General features: G+C 39.8%; 1 long non-coding RNA gene across 1 annotated transcript in view; it reads right to left on the minus strand.

Annotated features, from left to right (window-relative positions):
- Positions 1–224: 224 nt before the first annotated feature.
- LOC142494558 (uncharacterized) overlaps positions 225–14518 on the minus strand; it is an 18865-nt gene continuing 4571 nt past the window's right edge. The window contains exons 2-4 of the long non-coding RNA XR_012801530.1: positions 2022–2474; positions 1105–1195; positions 225–296 (exon numbers count right to left, since the gene is read on the minus strand). This is a non-coding gene — a long non-coding RNA (uncharacterized LOC142494558). The remainder of the gene's footprint in view (positions 297–1104; positions 1196–2021; positions 2475–14518) is intronic.

The raw sequence follows: 14518 nt of genomic DNA on the forward strand, positions 1-14518 counted from the left end.
GCCAAGTACACATCCATCTAATTTAATGGCTACGCCACATCCATCTAATTTGATGGGTACGCCAAGTACACAGCAAGCTCAAACGATGTTATTTCCAAATACACAGCCATATGAAATTATGTCTAAGCAAAGTACACACCCATTACAAACGCCCGCCTTTCCAAATATGCAACAGCTCTCACCACAAACAGCTATAGTGACACCCCTTACGTTACCTGGTTGTGTCAAAGTGCGCACACGTCTCCAACGGCCACCTTCAAGTCAACGTCCATTGACAAGATCACAAACATTGTTTTCTGAAAATAAATACATTTTGAAAAGAATATTTGTGTTGTGTGCTTATTTTTTAATGTTAGTGACAGAACATAGTATGTATGGCAAATACATACATATCCATACGTAACTTCATTGTATAATGTTTAAGTAACAAAGACCAAGTACAACTTACAAATACATGTTATTACATCATTTCAAGCCATCTATCTAAGAACTGTTGAAACTTGTGTTTCAAACATGATTGTATAAAATAACACTGCTATGACATTACACATTGTCATTTTAAATGTTAATGTCAAGTCAGTGTAATGGTCAACATTTGTACTAACTACATAGTGCACATTGTGAACATGTTTATCATGAATCCAAGGTGTACATGTTAAAATAGTTGCTTAACATGTACTTTTGTTTCTAATACTATCAGTAATCATGTTCAAATGTTTTTTTTCATTATGTAACTTACAACAGTGACTACACAACATATCATTAGCCTACAAAGTGTGTATATATATATGTGTGTGTGTGTGTGTGTGTGTGTGTGTGTGTGTGTGTGTGTGTGTGTGTGTGTGTGTGTGTGTGTGTGTGTGTGTATATATGACTAAAATAACTATAAAGCAGCGCATCGTGAGTGTGAGTATATAAGTGACAACATTATATTACGAACTATACGTGCAAATGTAAAAAATCTTCAATAACTGTCTATCCTAATGTTCTTGAAAATTACTGTAACATCTACATATCATATTAACGCTGATAATTGATAAATAACTCCATAAAGTTGATACATTAAATATAAATAACAAAATCATACTGAGGCCAAATACGAACCATGACTACAATAGTGGAATGATGTAACATTCATGTTGGTTTCGGGGGTCTCCGTCTGCTCTCAGGGGCCTCAACCACATCAGAATGGAATCTGCATGAAGGAGACAGGAGAGAGCGCAGGGCCCATAGTATCAAAAGATCACTTTTTGGAGGGGGAGGGGGGTTGAAACAAATGCATACATTACAATGGAATAACCACACTATAGCAAGATGTCCTGGACGTACACCACAGAGACCTGCCAGCAAGGCTGAATGTTTTGGAAATGTTTGGAACTTGTTTCCTAACTATTTACCTACCCAAGACATCTTTCTACAGTGTGGTTCTTCCATTTTTGTTAACTATAGTCTTGTACAACATAAATTACAGTTACCGTATGCTGGTGATTATGATCATGATATGCTTTCTAAACTTGAACCCTTGTGATAGCATTTTTTAACCCCCACTCCCTCTTCTCCTCAATATATGTAAGGTTTTATGTCAGATATGCAGAGATATATCACTGTCATGATTTAATACAGAAATACACTGTGGCCTAATGTAGGTTAAATTTTATAAAATAAGTAGTTGAAAACAAGTCTGCAGCTGCTTTTCAACACAGATTACAAACACAGGAGGTATTGTGTTTTAACCTTGAAGTTCTGAGCACAAATCTACTAAATGTATCCATGTCACTTATGAAACATGCTTACCTCAATAGTAAATCACACACTCTTTTTTGGAACACTGAAATGTCGCTTCATACTTACACTCCAGTTCGTCCTGCTGAAACCTATGCCGTTATAATATATAAAGCTATCAAAAATCAGCCGGGTGAAAAAGCAACAGTGCATCAAATTTTTCAATATATTGTTGAAAATTATGCATTCTACAGACAGTCCAGTAATCGTCAGAAATTGATGAATGCTATCAAACATACTTTGTGTATGAGAGATAATTTTCAAAGAATAGTGGCACGTCCTGGTCAGAGGCTTGGATTCTGGATTGTTGACGACAACTGTCACACTATGTTGGATCGTAGGAGTAATCTATTAGTAAGGAGAGAAAACAGAAGTGTGATGACTTCACACAGCGGATTCTCTAATGAGGCAAACCTACTTGACGGCTCACAGTATGAACAAGCACAGGATGAACATAAGTTTGCAAACTGTTCAAACTTCCCTCAAGAATACCAGTATGCATGTGAAGACAGAAGCACAAATACTTGCTTTGATCAGCCACAGTGCCTTGAGACAAGCCTGGAATACGTGCAAAACGAGATGGTGAACTACATGCAACCAGCTGAATATTCAATGATAGATTACAATATCTATGGAGATGAGATGACATCCATTCTGCATGGATTCCAGCAAGAACATGGATTCATGGAACCCTGGTAAATAGAAATAAATGTTTTTAATGAGTAATTTGTAAGTTATATAAATAACGTTCGCCCTTAATTATAATATCATATAATATGATGTTGACAAATTAGTCCATGACATGTTTACAAACATATATACTTTTGTGAGAATTATCAATCCTATTTGAATATTACTCTGAAACATATGTATGCTATGATAAAAAGCTTGCAATTAAAGTAGATCCACACAATTAGCATATCATCAATCATACGCAGTAAGCCTTGTGATTTGTTAATGTTATAAGTAGTATTATGTCTTTAAGGAATGAAGTCTTACTGTAATGTAATCCATATTGCGCTGTAATGGTAATTGCTCATGAATGAGTGTGCGTGTGAAGAAATGTACTATGCAAAGATACATTTATTTGGCTTATTAACGTACACGCGCAAATATATTTGTTGCCTGCATAGTGATCTTTTCTACAGTGACGCGCGTTGCTTTGTGAACTCACGTGAAAGTGAGCCTTAGTTTTCATGTATCTAGTGCCGTCACATGTAAGTCATATGTATGTGTGAGTAAATGGTACGGCAAATGCCTGTTCACAAATCTATCTGTATTGATGGATGTATGTGTACATGTGTGTGTGTGAGAATAAGAAACCAAATATTGTTTATTTTAGTTTAAGGTCTCATTACTACTTAGCGCAACAACTGAGATGTAATCAGTGAACACATGCAGTATCACATACCTCAACAACCATGACTACATATATACACACACACACATAGTCACACATAAGCAGACATAGTAGCAGTGAAAGGTAAGTGAGTAAGGAAATGGTTAATGATCCACAATGTATGTGTGCTCCCGCCTCCCTTCCATGCGTGCGCGTACATTCTATATAGTGTGGTGAGACAACAACAACCCAGCGCACGTCAGCATATGAAAATAAATATTGCGTGGCATGTTTGGACTGTGTCAGGCACGGATAGCGGGGGGTGGTCGTGCTGCGCGTGCACAACACTGCACAGTGATAGGCAGCATAAGGGGACAGCAAATGATTTTGATAGGAGAGGGTGTGGTTGTTGTTTTGCATGTGTATGACGTGAAGCGCTTGGGACAGCATAATTGGTTGGGAATAGATTGGGGGCGTGGCCACGCATCCGTCTCAACTGTGAATGTAAAAGCTAACACCAAAAAAAAAAAATGTATCTTCAACACAGGAAAAAACCTTCATCCTTAAGGTGCGTAGTGTCCATTTACACATTGAGTGCAGGGACATACATACACACACAGCGCACACTGAGGTGTGCGCACATGCCATTGAACATAGCCTGCATAAATGGGAGCACAGTAGTTGATGAAAGTAGCATAAGCAAATAACATGCTCTACCTGCCCATACAGAACATTCACAACTTTAATATTGTTTACACGGACAAAGTGCACCCTCATTGGAGGAGACGTTCACGTGACGTATTTACTTGAGAAACAACTTCACTTTAGTATCCAGCTTCTGTTTATGCGCGCGCAAAATACAATACAGTGGCATGTTTGAGGTGGAAAAAATCAGAGTTTCCTATGTAACATATTGTAAACAAATGTGTATTGTTTTTGCCCGTAACTCCCAAGCGGAGGTGTACCGGACTGGCAAAGGGTGCTGATAAACAACACATGGTCTTATCGCAGTTACCCCACAACACAATGATAAAGTTTTGCTATAATGGAAACCATTACTCGAGCACATATATCACACGCTTTGAAACGAATGAATTTAAAAAAAAAATGTACAAAAAAAAAAACATAGAACTGCAGCTTTAAAGCGCAGGGGGACATGTTGTGTTGCTTGCTTTCAATATGTCTATTAAGTAGTGCAACACAAGAATGTTTATAAGTAAGTATTTTAATGCATTTGTGTTACAACAGATATAAATTATATCCATTGTAATTAGCTGAGCAACGCGTATGTTTTTAAAGTGTGCTTTTGCACGCACGGCCATTAAAGCTGCAGTTCCATGTTTTAATAAAAAAAAAATTGTACATTTATTTTTGGACTTCAATCCTTTTATGTGTGCAATCTGTAATTACCTAAACAACTGTATAGCTGCAGCTCAATTCGTTTTCCATGTATTGATAGGTGCAAATTTGGTGACATATTAAAAGCTGCCATTTGTTTATAATCTGCTTGACTGGCAGTGGAAGCTCATGAATATTCATGAGCATTCCTGCAGTGACAAGTGCTAGAGGGAAGCCAGGGCTGACAGAGGGGTGTGCCACAGCTTGTGACAGGACATGAAGGGGCAGTGGCTTAGCAAATGGCTGTTAAAATACAATACAAGAAAATTGGTCTTTCAAAGTTGTTCATTTTAAAACAGAAAATGCTAACAAAAAAAATTCTTACTAATCAACTGATTTCTTGAACAAAACACACATGCAGGATATTGACTGAACTGCAGCTTTAACATATCATACACAAAGGCACATGCACAATAATGTCTGATGACCTAAGTGCGCACATGACAAAGTTGTGGATACATGCCGGAATGCATATTTTTTTACAACACATCAACGAAAACATTATCATTTAAAAAACGCACGTATCAATGAATACATAAGTACTATATCATGATATTAACAGTTTCTTTATGTTATGTCATTTCAGAGAAAACCGTTTGACATGGAGAAGCATCAAAGGAGAATTGAATATTGCAAAAGGATGCCGAAAACATTTTAGTTAGTTTGCTTAATGAATGTGAAAGCTTTATTAGATATTATACATTAAAGTTAAACAACACTACTTTATAAAGGCTACATGTGGGTGGTTCATGCACGTGTGACAATTTATGTTGTTCAACGAAGACACACAGAAACCGTACATAAATGCCATTATATTATGAAGTGTGTATGTGTATAGTGATATGTGCAAATTGTTATGATAAATACCTTGCCTGTAGCCACAATTATATTCCAATGTTGGTCTAGCATATTCCAAGAAAATAATTAACCATTAAAAGCATTACATAATGAATACATAGATGTGTTAATATTCATGATTACATATATAGATATGCATGTTAAAAGTAATAAAATGGCACATAAGTGTGTTTATAACAACATGTAGATTTGTGTAGAAACACATTATGAAAACATTCAATGAACTTTCTTTTTATTACAGAATGATCATTGTAATTGTAATAGCGACAATGTCAACGTTGACAGGTGTAATTTCATGATTACGTCTCATGGCCTATTGTAGTCTGTATTACATATAATGTGAAGAAGTTAGGACACATATAATCATACATATTATGTTTTACATGTTCACTTTGTTAATAGTTTATTCAAGATGATGTCTTAATAATGCATAAATTAGCATAATTACATAATAAATCACTAGTTTCATACATGAATGAACATGTACAACATGTATGCATCATGTCCACCTGACACATTGTAGTATTTTAGTACTTATCTGAAAGAGCAACAAAATAAGACTGACTTTTACATACCATACACATGTGGCCACGTACACACCGCATAACTTGGATACCTAATGTGGTGACGCAACACTATCCTATGGTAGTTGAAAATAAAAATAACATTAATATGACATGCAACAACATGACACACTATACAAAACTTTAGACATTTTCAATGTTAATGACCTGAAAAATATGTGGAAATCACTTTACGCCGTGTCTCCACCCCACTGGCAGTCTGCTCATCATCCCCTGCTGCATGTACAGGAGGTTCATCATCGAGACCCTCACGTATGTCGCCTGTTATATTGTTACTTAATGCAATGTTATGCAGAATGCAACAACTCATCACTATGTCAGCGACCTTTTGAGGCTTGTACTGTAGGACACCACCAGATTTATCCAGACATCTGAAACGACTTTTTAACAGTCCAAACGTCCTCTCAATAACTGAGCGAGTGGATATGTGTGCCGCATTACTGCACCGACACACTTTATTTGAGCAAATACCCGGTATGTACCTGGCAGATACCTGGAATGCGCCGCTCCTCACCTCTGACAAGCCCCGTTGCGTTTGCCTTCCCAGCCTGGGTTCATGCCTGGCTGATGGGCGGCTGATCTGTTAAATGATAATGATTAGGATTTAATAGGCTGCAATGCTTCGCGTGTCTACCAGATGGCATAAATTCATGAATTGTAATGCAGTATATATATATATACTGTGCAGTATTGCAGCCAGCGGGAATAAAATGCTTCAATCCCTGCTTGGAAAATAACTCAATGCACTCGGGCAGAAAACAGTCACAAACCTCAATACACCCGGGTATACCCGAATTCGTGGGACTAGCCAAGCTCGAATAAAGTGTGTCGCCAGTGTATAACGCTCCTCGGCAGGGGATTGTGAGTTAAGCAGTGGGGTTAGGAGCCACGTTCGAATACCATATCCCGAATCACCTAGAATACAGTGGGACAACAAAAGCTTCAGAATTATTATAACTATTGCCTGACAGACATGTACATATTGTATAACATCAACACATACATTAGACACACAATGTGGTTGTATTACATTTAAAGTATGTAACAAGAATTGTAAGGTCAAGATAACATCCATATACAGTATGTATTTATGTAACATACATTAGCAAACTTTCAAGGATAGAAGTATGTGTGATGTTACTAACAGACATGATCATAGCAAATGCATGAAAATTCTAATGCCTGCAGCTATGCTTCACATAATGTAACACATAATGTTGCTATAGTAAATGTAATGTCTATATCTCACTGTACGAACTGACATTTATGATATTTGTTAACATAACATTGAACCATTTAAAAACGTTACATATCAACTTTCATACAGTTTAAGAAATGGAAGATTCCAAAAATGTCTTCATTCATTATGTGTCCACAACACATACTTAAAAAAACCGTTCAACACACGAGTCTTCTATAAATATTTACTCACCCACCAGCCAACCATGACCATAAATACCAGCCTCAAATGCATGGTAGATTGATGAATGTTGCATAATATATGAGTCGTGGGTGGAACCAGGAAATCTGGCTACCACATTCAGAATTTTCATGTTAGCATCGCATACAACCTGCACATTAATGGAGTGAAAGTGTTTCCTATTACGGTACACATACTCCATTTCACCAGGTGCGAGCAGAGCAACATGTGTGCAATCAATTGCACCCATCACGCATGGTAGACCAGCTATGCTATAAAAAGCCTTCTTTAGTTCCAACCACTCTGTGTGCTCACTAGGAAAATGTATATAATTCCTAGCACGTCTATTCAGTGCACATAGAAACTGGGTAAGGGCGCGCGACATTGATGGCTGAGACACCCCACCTACTATGGCCACAGTTGACTGAAAAGACGCCGAAGCAAGAAAATGTAATGAGATCAGCATTTTAACAAGACCAGGTACTGCATGAACTCTGTCTGTTAACGGCTCTAAATCAGCTCTTAAGTCAGCATAAAGAGCCAATATTGCTGATGAACTCAAACGATAACGAGTAATTATTTCTGCCTCGCTCAGCCCCTCCAAATATGTACGATCACGAAAAAGACGTTGTCGGGGAACCCTCTCCCCAACCCCTGTCTCTCTTCCTCCCCTCTCCCTAGCCCCTCTCTCTCTTCCTCCCCTCTCCCTAGCCCCTCTCTCTCTTCCTCCCCTCTCCCTAGCCCCTCTCTCTCTTCCTCCCCTCTCCCTACCCCCTCTCTCTCTCTTCCTCCCCTCTCCCTACCCCCTCTCTCTCTTCCTCCCCACTCCCCCTCTCTCTTTCCTGTGTCTCCTAAATCCAAATGTGCATGTGCACGCATGAAAAACCAAACATCACTGTCTGTATCGTAAACCGCCATCTCTAGCTGGAAGGAAGTGTGTCATTAGCTTCCTTTAAATGTAGTTGTAATAACGTCACATGACTACTAATCACAGGAGGTGTTAATGATAAACATTAATTAACACAATGATACCTGTTGGATATCATTAATGATCAATTAATTTCATATGTCAAATTAAGTATAACATACAAATTGATGTATATATTACAAATGTATTTTTTATGTTTTGATAACTATTTAATACATAGCATATTGTGTAACACCTTATTATTGTGAACGGATTACACAGTAGAAACATGCACTGTCTGTAGCAATGTTAGATCAGGAACATCTCCAATATGTTATAAATGCTGGATTGCTGCAGACATAACACAGCTGAATTCACAGAGAGCATGATGAAGATTGTGTGAGGTAGCATGTAAAGCTAGCATCAACACAATTGAAAAACAGAGTGTAATCATTACATTATGTTGACCATCAAATGTAATCATTATTGAAAACATATACAAAATCAGTGAAATAAGGCCCTCATCATCCTTAGTGATTCATTGCAGGAATATTGCCCTTCATAACAGCATCTCACAATGTGAAAAACAACGCCTGCTTATATGTATATCAGTATATGAGCTACATGAACCAACATTAGCTGATCATTAATACTGAATACAGATTTGAGGCAGCATACAGGTAATGAAGAGGTGAACAACATTAGCAACAGCTAAAAGTTATTAACACACGTGGACATAATACCTGGTAATCATTAACAAATGAAAATAACACCCACAAAAGACGATCATAAGTCTACAATAAACATGACAAAAAAACCACAGAAAAACAACACACATTCCAAAAAGTTTTAGGACTTAACATACAGAAATAATAGAACATGGCAACGTGTGACTGCTGCCACTCAGGTGGTCACAGCATTTGAAAGGATGAAACAAAAATAAGGATAATGTCATACACACAAACACACATAAATGTACAAAGTGGCGTGACAATCCATTTCCCATACATCTGATGCATGCTGGGAAAATTAAAGCATGGGAATAATTATTGCCATCTGAAGCCATTCATCAGATGCAGGAAAAATGGATTTATTTTCTAAGTCAACACATATCGCTGCTCATCGAGCCGTCTGACCACCTATCTGCCAACTTTTTTGTGGTGGATTGTTTTTGGAGATAAAATCGCGTTTTTGACAAGCGAGAGCCAGCGAACGTCAGCGATCACTGACTCGCGGCTCTCTGAATAGCGCGAGTTTATCAACTATCGGAAAATGGTCGATAAGGGGCTGATCGCTGCGCAGACAGCGAGTTTCGGAAAGCGAAAAAAAAAGTCGTCGATAAACGCTGTTATCGAGCACTTATCGAGCACTTTTCGAGCCTATCTGAATACGAGTGCCCATTTTGGTCGATAAGTGCTCGATAAGGGCCTTATCGAGGCTTTCTGAATGAGGCCCATAATGCCTACTGCTATTCAGTAAGCAGTGATAAGTGGGTGATAAGAGACTGAATTGCTCCAAAAAAATTGGTCATAAAAAAAATCACTGAGGCAGCGGTGATAAGCCACTTATCACCACTTTTCGGCATGTTCATAAACTCGTGCAATTCTAGTAGCAGTGATTTGGCTATGAACGCCTATCACCGCTCTAGAATGGTGATTTTATCACAAAATTCTCACGCCAGAAAAAGTTGGCTTAAAGGTGTTGGAAACCTGCAGAGAAGCGGCGAGATGGGACTTAGAAAAAAAATGCATTTTTCCTGCATAGGATTGATGCCGGGAATCTCTGGAGCTGATATCCATTAATATTAGCACCAGAGACCCCTGGCATGAATCCTGTGCAATAAAAATGCATTTACAGTAAACTTCATTACCGTAGCGGATAGCAGCAGGACCCCCTACTTCCCGAGATACAGGCCCCGTTATGGGGGGCCAGTATCTCCTATGCATTTAAATGTCCGCGTCACGTGACCATGGGAATAAAATGCATAGGAGATACCGGCACCCCATAACGGGGCCTGTATCTCAGGAAGTAGGGGGTCCCTGAGGCTGAAACCAATGCGGTTCAGCTCAGGAGACCCCCTGCTCATTTAAAATATTAACAAAATTTAAATTTATACACATAAATTTCGGGTGATATTTGCACAGGGAGAGACGGCTCTCTCACAGCAGCTCTCTCTGCAGCAGATACAACTCGCCGGGTAAGGCCTTTTCACAGGGTCGTTCATCAGATCACCGGCTTATCACCCGTTTTGTGAATTTTGCTATGACAGGTAATGAAGGCTTTCTTAATACAGTGATAGCTACGCTCATAAAAAGGGTTATTTAAATGGTCCGGTGATTTTTTTTATGAACCTTCTCTGAATGAGGCCCTTTGTGCTTGCGTATTCAACATGATTCAGTAGCAAAACTCAGAATATTGTTTGTAAAGAACGTGTCAAAATGTTCAACTATTATAATGATTATTTAGCCCAGTTAATAATCATTAACTATATAAAGCCGCGGCCCCTTTTATTCTCCAACATCTCCGAATTTTTCCGGGATTTTTTTCCGAATGCCACGCACTTCACCGCACTTCACCACGTTCATGCCGCATTCTGACCGCATTTATACCGCATTCATGTTGCATTCACACCCGCGGTTGATGCGCGGTTGGTGTGTTTATTGATAATCGTTTGGATTTAATTGGTTGCAATTCTTCGCGTAATACCACAGTGGTCCATTGTAAATTGGCCTTGGGACTGAACGAAGAAGTTACAATAATGTATCAATTTAGGCATTTCATATAAAAAAAAGACAAGCACAGTTTCTGGTCTGGTTATTGTTCTGAGAGTCCTGCCATAAGTGCACAACTGCAGTCCGTGTTCCAAAAACCCGACAGAACGTACACTTTTTTAATATGGGCCGCGATTAATGCAACAGATGATAAGATGGCAACAGTTGTTCTGATTTATCAATATTTTATCGAAAACTATGACTTTTACAAATTTTCGCCAGATGCTCACATTTTTTTCGTATTGATCCCAATTTTATTGGAGGGTATTGGTGTGTATCACCGGGTTTTTCCCATATCTATGATCATGGAGACGGCAAAAGGCGAAAGGTCATGTTAAAACCAACTAAGAAACGCCAGTCGCTGGCAAGCAATGCGACAGCGACAGCGACAGCTTCCAATAACGATCCGACCGTCAGTGCAAACCTGGTGACCGGCAACCCTTGCTGTCTGTCCCCGCCCGGATACCTGCAGCCTGAGCCGGATTCGCGTACAGTTTCGAGCTAGCTTGCATGTACCTAAGCGATTTCCAGTCTCATCAGCTGACTACAGGTGTAGTAGTCCCGCTGTCACCTGTCAACGACGTGTATGATCAAGAATACGGGACTGGCAGTGGCTCGGCGCCAGCTGATAGGGAAAGTCTATGGTGAGTAATGTTGCTGTATTTTATTCTGTTTTTTTTATTTTGAAAATATCAATATCAGTGCGATTCAAAAGTCAAGCGATTCTCCTGTAAGCAATATCATTGGCTGAGCGGCTTCAACAGTAGATACTGCACAATTGGTGAAAAGCTAGTCGCATGCGCATTGGAACCATCTTGAAACGCATACTGTATGCGTGTCATCACATCGACGGTAAGCGCATGCGCATGTGAACAGGAGACGCCCCCCGAGAAAATTATTGATGGGACTGACTGTGGGAACTTCTTTAGGGGACTGACTGACTGACCATTACAGTAAAACTTTTACTTTTTTTTGTTCCTCAGAATAGAAAACTTTCTCATCTCATGCGGAAAATGGCAAATGGAGGGATTTCGATGGATAATATCGCTTTGTGTTACAATGCCTGCACATTGCTGAATCTGAGTAAAAAAAACACATACCGGATTCTACAGTTTAGTGGCCGTTGTTATTGAGTAGGATAGAATACCTGAAACAGTATGCAGCTGTTTTCAGACCGTAAACAATACTTTTTTTTATATATACTGTATAATTAACCCGAAAAAATAAAAAGTATGCATTTATTCTACATGTATTATGTTAGTATGGTTTACAGTCAGCACAACAGTATGGTGTTATTAAAAAAAATTCTTTATTCAGGAAATTTAAAAAACGCAACATCTCCTTTATTAAAGTACAGAAAGTCAAAACATTTACAGTAGGATGGTGTACAGAACAGTCAGTCAGGCCTGCAAAACTCCAGTCCTCGACGGCTGCAAACAAGCCCGGTTTTCACGATAACTTTGAGAACCGGGCCTGTTTGTGGCCCTCGGGGACTGGAATTGTGCAGGTTATGGGTACAGTAAGTAAAAACATTTCTTTATTAGTACAAGTTAAAACACGCAACATCTCCTTTATTAAAGTACAGCAAGTCAAAACATGTACAGCACAACAGTACTGTATGGTGTTATTAAAAAAAATTCTTTATTCAGGAAATTAAAATAATGCAACAACTCCTTTATTAAAGTACAGAAAGTCAAAATATTTACAGTAGGATGGTGTACAGAACAGTCAGTCAGGCCTGCACAATTCCAGTCCTCGAGGGCCGCAAACAGGCCCGGTTTTCAGGATAACCTTGAAAACCGGGCCTGTTTGTGGCCCTCGGGTATTGGAATTGTGCAGGTCCTGTGTACAGTAAGTAAAAACATTTCTTTATTAGTACAAGTTAAAACACGCAACATCTCCTTTATTAAAGTACAGCAAGTCAAAACATTTACAAAAACATTTACAAAAAATAAACAACAGTTGAACAGTCACGCAAATGCGACACCCACCAGATTGTCCTTCCAGGGCCGATGCCTTGCATGGCGCAAAATGCCATGAATGGAGTCTCAAATGATTTTCATTAAAGGATCTGTTATTAAAAAATAGCGCCGCAATTCCTCCACAATAGTCCTTCTTAAATTTTCAGGAAGCGCCCTTTTTTCACGATTTCCTTCGTAGTTCACTTTGTAGACCCACCCGCAGTACACCAAGTAGGACACGTGGTGGTTAAAAATTAACATGGCATATTTCAGGGGTAAACCAGCACTCATCACCCTATACTTCTCCCTGAGTGCCGGTGGCAGCTCGCGCAGGATGATGTTTGGCACCGTCTCAATGCAAGCGTATGTAGGTTGGGTTCTGGGAGCGGGTGTGCTTCTGTGAGCGGGTGTGCTTGTGGCGGCGGGCGAGGGTAGGTTGTCTGGGAGGATGCTTTCCTCCTGTCCTGGTCGCCGTGTTGTCTCCTGGCGTGGTCTTGATGGGGTTGTCATGTTATCCTCCTCCTCAACGGCATACATGTACACAAATTCTTCTGGTGGAGGGGGTGAGCTTGGTGTTGGAAGGCCGGTCGAAGGTCCCATTCACAAAACCATGCCACCTTCTTGCTCCAGCGTCGGGGATACATTGGCATGAACACCAAGCAAATTTTGTATCCCCGCTATGTCAGTCTCTATCTTCTCCATCCGTTGATCCATCTTCGGCAGCGTCGTCAAAGAGGGATGGAGAAAGTGACCTGTGGATTTCCAAGCAAGAAGCGGCAGAGTCGTCTAAGTGTAATGGAGAAAGTGAACTGTGGATTTCAGGGGCACCAGCATCAGCGTCGTCGAAGAGCAGTGGCGAAGATGGCCTGTGGGTTTCCGGAAGAGCGGCGGCAGCATCGTGGACGAGTAGTGGAGAAGATGGGCTGTAGATTTCCGGGAGAGGGGGGGCAGAGTCGTCAAAGCATAAACGAGGAAGAGGCCTGCGGGTTCGATGGGTTGGCTGCCATTTGTTTTGCGTTGTGTGTACATCACCGAATTTCTTCTTGACATAATAAGGCTTACGTGTTTTAAAACACTTAGCCTTTGAGGTCAGCAGAAGGTTTTCTTTATTAGCCATAGCCTGTCGCTTTTGCCTTGGCTTGGAAACGGCTGCCGCCATCGCCGCCGCTGCCTTTTGCTTTTTCTGCATGACAGGCACGGCAGAGGCGAGTGGGTTCCTGCTTCTGTAGAATCGGGGTTGATCCATGGAAGCAGATGGCACAATGCAGTATCTTGACAAGGGCAAGTTGAGATAAAGATCATCGAGTGGCGGGCTATGCAAAGTGTGTAACCTTTTATGCATGTTGACGAGGTACAGGTGTTAAAGTGGGCGTACTCTAATGTGAGTCATTAACGTATAAATACACCATCCATTTTGTGAATTCATTGCACATTCAATACACATCGACTAAACATCGAATATACATTCATGAGTTTGTATTTCTTTCTACTCGCAGCA

The sequence above is a fragment of the Ascaphus truei genome, chromosome 5 (genome assembly GCF_040206685.1).
Source record: "Ascaphus truei isolate aAscTru1 chromosome 5, aAscTru1.hap1, whole genome shotgun sequence".
NCBI classification, from domain to species: domain Eukaryota; kingdom Metazoa; phylum Chordata; class Amphibia; order Anura; family Ascaphidae; genus Ascaphus; species Ascaphus truei.